Here is a 5,830-nt window from a genome sequence, read left to right on the forward strand (position 1 = left end):
ATCGTTGAATTTTCGCTCATTGAACTTTTTGGCGCCATTTTTACGAGTCGGTGAACGCTCATGGCTTGTGCGTGAAACACGTAACGACGACTACCGCCTGGTACAGTGTCATACGTGCTCACTTGACCGCATAATCTCAATTTTGTATGTTTTACCCTATCGTTTGGAAAGCAGTAAAGCGTTAAACAGCAACACGTGTTGTTTCAGCAGGATTAAAAGCGCCAAGCATAGGCAAACAAGATTATTTTGATAAGGAGTACCTTAACCTTGCTACCATTCAAGAAAAGAAGTTAGTTTAACACAGAATAATAAATTAAACTCTTCAAACACCGGCAGAGGGACTACATTACGTGAATAAACATGCTCTTTTCAGAAGAACTTCTCGAGGAAGACTTTATAAAATCACCATAGAGCTCTTGAAGTAAAATAAAACACCGTTGAAAAGTTTAAAGGGTTTAAACGTGCTTAACACCTTAAAAACACTTTAATGTGTAACAAATGTTTAACAGTACATAAGGCAAAAGCTCCTATAAGTGGTAAACAATTGGTACGATATGAACTTAAAATTTTCAACAAGTTTCAATCATATACATTCAGGCGGAAAAAAAAAAGGTTTATTTTTCTATGTTCAAGATGAAAGTTTTTCTTCATATGCAAGAAATGCAAAAGTTGGAGAACAATACAGTTCTTATAACCTGTTGTCAATATAAGTTAAAAAGTATCTTACAGAAAACTAAAAACGACGTTTGATTAACAGCAACAGAGAGTTGTACGTTTTTTCGTTGTTCTTCATACATGTTTACAGATCAATCATCAAGAGAAGACATACGTAAACAAAATACTCTCCACATCATGTGACATTAATAGTGACATTTTATCTTCATTATTTTAAACAGCTCGACAAAATGAGTCTATATAACACTACCCAAACATAACTCCTTGTTCGTTAATTTCGGTCCGGCATGGCCAGGTGGTTAGGGCACTCGACTCGCAATCTGCGGGTCGCGGGTTTGAATCCCCGTCACACCAACATGCTCGTCCTTTCAGCCGTGGGGGCGTTATAATGTGACGGTCAATCCCACTATTCGTTGGTAAAAGAGTAGCCCAAGAGTTGGCGGTGGGTGGTGATGACTAGCTGCCTTCCCTCTATCTTACACTGCTAAATTAGGGACGGCTAGCGCAGGTAGCCCTCGTGTAGCTTTGCGCGCAATTCAAAACAAACAAACAATCGTTAATTTATTTTGCTTTAGGTGAGGGATTTGTTATTGAATACAGTATTTCGTTTTAAAGAAGACTGTAAACGAGATCTTTTTTCAAGGAAATCTTGGGGAGATAAGATGGTTTCAGAAGCGTCAATGAGAAATTCAAGACACTCGTCTTAAAAGTGAAAGGATGTTTTCTCTGCGAAACTTCACAGAGAAGGTTGTAGGAGTATTACACAAGTTAACTGTAGTCAACGTTCCGTGTCCATGAAATCATGTTTCAAATGTTGAAAAATTTCATATTCAGGCAGAATTCGAAGATGGAAAAAAAAATAACTAGCTAATGTCGGGTCCAAACAAGTCAAATCGAGGTAAAAAGCAAAAAAAAAACTCTCACAAATGTATTCCCTTGTCATCCAAAACTCAAGTTATGTTCCAGTTACGCGACGCATTGAGAAATTAAGAACAGCTCAGTACAGAGTAATCGATCGCATTTTTACGTATGAGCTTCACAAATGCCCCAGTTACTCGTAATTAGTTGTAGGAAGGCCTCAGAAACGAATCACCATATACAACTTGACAAGATATATACCTCAGGTTTCATATCATCGCTCCATCAGTGGATACAGATTATGCAGAATTAAATGCATACATGTTTTAAAGCTCCAAACAGTTAGATATTATTTCATTGTGTCTGATGTAGGACTAAAATCTCAAAATAACATAATAAATGTTAAGGCTATAAACAATATACTTTAAACGTGTTTCTTCTTTCAGCCAGTTATGATTATCTCAACCACATCCTCAGTAGTTATTGTAAGCTTTAAAACATACCCTCAACAAATAGTGAAATCTTTACACCGCATCTCAACAAATAACACCCTTAGCAGTGATATTTTTAAACTGCCTACTTAGCATACAGTGATATAATTAAGCTACATCTTCAGTGAACAATGATATCTTTAAACTGCATCCTTGAACAGGTACTGATATTTCAACTGCCTCTTTCTGAAGATGTTGATATCTTTGAACTGCACCCTTCAATTAACAATATCATTAAGCAGTATCAATTCAACAAACGGTGATATTTTGAAGTTCAATCGTTTAGCAAGTTGTCTTATTTTTAGATTGAATTATCAACGAATGGACATATCTTTAAATCACATCCTTTATCAGGTGAAGATAACTAAACTCCAATTGCCAAGGGTCTTTAAATACATCTTCAACGAGTGGTAACGTCTTTATACTGTATACTTCAGCAGGTAATGATATGGATGCGTTTTAAAGATGTAACTACTTACTGAAAAATTATATTTAAATCCATTAAAGTGATATCTTTAAATTGCAGCTTGCGCAGACTTGGATGTATTTGAATTACATCTTTCAGCAGTTAGCAATATCTTCAAACTACATCCTTGAAGAGTTTGTGATATTTTTAAACTGAATCTTTTAGGAGGTTGTTGTTTAAGTATTGATTATTGATATACAAATTGTTTAAATCATAATACAAACACCATCCAATACATGTCTTAAAAGCGTTATTTCAAGCTTATCATATTTGGTTGATGGTAAATAAATAATCATTTTTCTAATATAGTTTTATGTAAGCGCGAATTTTCATGTGTTTATTTTATACTGATTAACAAGGTTGTGCAGCACTATGCTCTATTTATTTACTATAGTTTAAATAGTCTAATATGTCTAACATTGAGCCTAATCTGTAGAAGTACGCAGGTTTAAAGTTATCAGTTATCGAAAGTATGTAGCAAAAAAAGTCCATACTTTAGAATGAATTCCTTGGAAATTCATAAGATTGGAAGTTTCTTTCTAGTGGCGTCCCTATAAACATATTTAATAATTTAAATAACCTGGTGAGTAAATCAGGAACCTTCCTCGAAGAACTTATAAGAAGTTGGGAAAATATTAGTGTCGTTTTAAGTAACTGTAAATCTCATTTATCAACAACACAGCTAATCTGAGATTTAGAAACTTTATCCTTCGTATAAAGTAACTAAAAGTAGAAGACTAGCGAAGCGACACAGGTTATTCATGGATAAGAAGCTAGGATGGAGCGAAGTCAGCGTGGTTAACATGTGCACATGTGATAATGATCAACATTAGGATCATCTGTTAAAGCCCTTAGGGTACCCTAATGCGCTGTATCCCTTTGTACCGACAACACAAAATTCAAGAGCACTTCCTAGTTTTTGATAAAGTCTTCAGGCTCTTCTGCACCTTTCGACAGATGGCGTTTTACAGGATACCTCAAAAACAGCTTAGTTCAAGAGTTTCAGAGACATACACAAGTAGAGCTTACCGGCTGATAACTGCTTTTGTTTATAATTGACTTTATGTGAAAGAAAGTCACAAAGACCTTAGCGTGTTAGTTACCCAGAGTTGGAAGTTAAAATCCGCAGACATCGTTATCAAAAACGGCAGGCTTAGCTCATGGAACAATAATCAATAGCCCATCACTTACTAGAATGCAAAGTGATAATGAACAAAACATGATCCGTGTGTCACTTATCAAAATCAAAAGAACAATCAATATTTCGAACACGTTAAGAATATTTTAAACACGTATTCACACTTGATATAGATGGCATACCAAATAACACATCATGCTCTGTCATAGCTATGTTGACAGCAGATAGTGCTGTTCTGACGTTAACCCCCTCCCCATTGCTCCCACCCATTCACGTTATTTGAATTATTCTATATCTATTCACCTTCACTTTATCATTATGAAGCTAAATTTACACATAGCACTTATACAATTCATGAAATAATGACCTATAAAGCAGGGGTGTTTAATTTCAAATTCTGATTACAATAAAAGGCGCAAATAGTAGAGACTACTTCGTGTACCAGTGTAATGATATACTAGCGGTTCTTTATTTCCCTGAAATCTGGTAAGCTGTTGTAACATTTTAAATTCCATAAAATATTTCAAAATACAATTTCCTGACAGGTCTTTTGTACTTTTAATAACAATTAGACGATTCTGAATAGTTAACCTCGTCATATGACAGTTGGAAACTTTCTTAAGCATCTGTTTGGAACTTGTCACTTTGGCATCTCTTCTTTAAAATGTCACAACAAATCAGAATAACAAAAATGTGCTAGATATTTCTTATCTCTATTTTAAATTTTCATGTCAATTCAGAATTATGAATTGTTTTAAATATTGCCAGAGCTCAGTGAGTTTAAACATTATAATGTCCATGCTGAAAGTAATTCTGTGTAATGTGAGGTAAATCTGATATTGTTCGATCATCACCAAATACCAGTAACTTTCTAAAGGCAGCAGGAGTATGTCTGATGACTTACAACGCTAGAAACTGGGTTTCGATACGTGGTGGGCAGAGCACAGCTAGCCCTTTGTGTAGCTTTGTGCTTAACTAAAAACAAACAAACATAACTGTCGCTTCTCTTCTTCAGTTTAAGTATGCATTTTTAGTAACAACACGAGTTTGTTTGTTTCAGCACAGTCAGCGCTGCTTGAGCGTCCTCTGTATTATCTTTCTCAAATAACAAATAATATATATATATATATATGAGTTAGTCGTGTAGATGAACATTACAGAAATAGATCAGTTCTGTCAGTACTGCATCTATTGAAGAGGGAGTAAATATATCATCCACAACAAACTTCTAGTTCTTCAGTTTCACTCCTGAAGTTTCACGGTCAGTATTGAGGATACACAGTTTATTAAAAGCAATATGACAGACACAGTTCAAACTAATAAATTGAAAAGCAAGATCTAAACAGCTTTGCCCCCCCCCCCCGATGGCTCCGCGGAAAGTCTGGGGGCTTATGACGTTAAAAATCGGATTTCCATACCCGCGGTGGCAAAGCGCAAATAGCCCATTGTGTATCTTTGGGCTTAACAACAAACAAAGGTACCTCTGAAAATATTCATGAATCTTCATATGGTCGTAGGTCAATTCGAGGTCAATGTAAAGCCTAAAAACTTTATGATGACTTCACCCTTGTAGCCTGCCACATATGACATTGAAACTTTCTCTCGGACCTGTTAATTCAAATAAAACTAGCACGTGAAAGTCATAGGCGCTGAGTCCAACAACTTTATCGATATGTCTTCGTATGAAATAGTATGAATGTCGTTTCATTCCTCCAGCTGCTTGAGATATGTAACGGTAGAATAAAATGTTGTGGAAGCAGCTTGTGTTCACGTGATCTGTAACGCTTTTCCGGGCAAGCATCCTTCTTGCTTATGTTGTGTATTGTTGTCTGGGGAAAGCGGACAGTTTCCCACTAACCTTTATAATCGCGGATTCTCACGCGTTACATACTTACCACGGCTTGGGTACGACATATTGCTTTTCTTATTCTGGATGTTTCTGGTGCCAAAAGTTGATCCATATTCTTTCGTTTTACAATGTCATTGAGTACAAAGGAAATTCTGTTTTATGTAGTTTAAATCCCTGATTTTAACTCATCATTACGATCTAAGCGTATGAATTTTTTCATCAGAATGAGTTTTTACATACACCTTCTCAAAAGTGATCAGTTTTCAGTGGAACATGGCACGGCCTGGTGATAACGCCACTCGACTCGCAAACTGTTTGTTTGTTTTTGAATTTCGCGCAAAGCTACACGAGGG

This window comes from Limulus polyphemus, unplaced genomic scaffold, assembly GCF_000517525.1.
Source record: "Limulus polyphemus unplaced genomic scaffold, Limulus_polyphemus-2.1.2 Scaffold327, whole genome shotgun sequence".
In the NCBI taxonomy this organism is placed as follows: domain Eukaryota; kingdom Metazoa; phylum Arthropoda; class Merostomata; order Xiphosura; family Limulidae; genus Limulus; species Limulus polyphemus.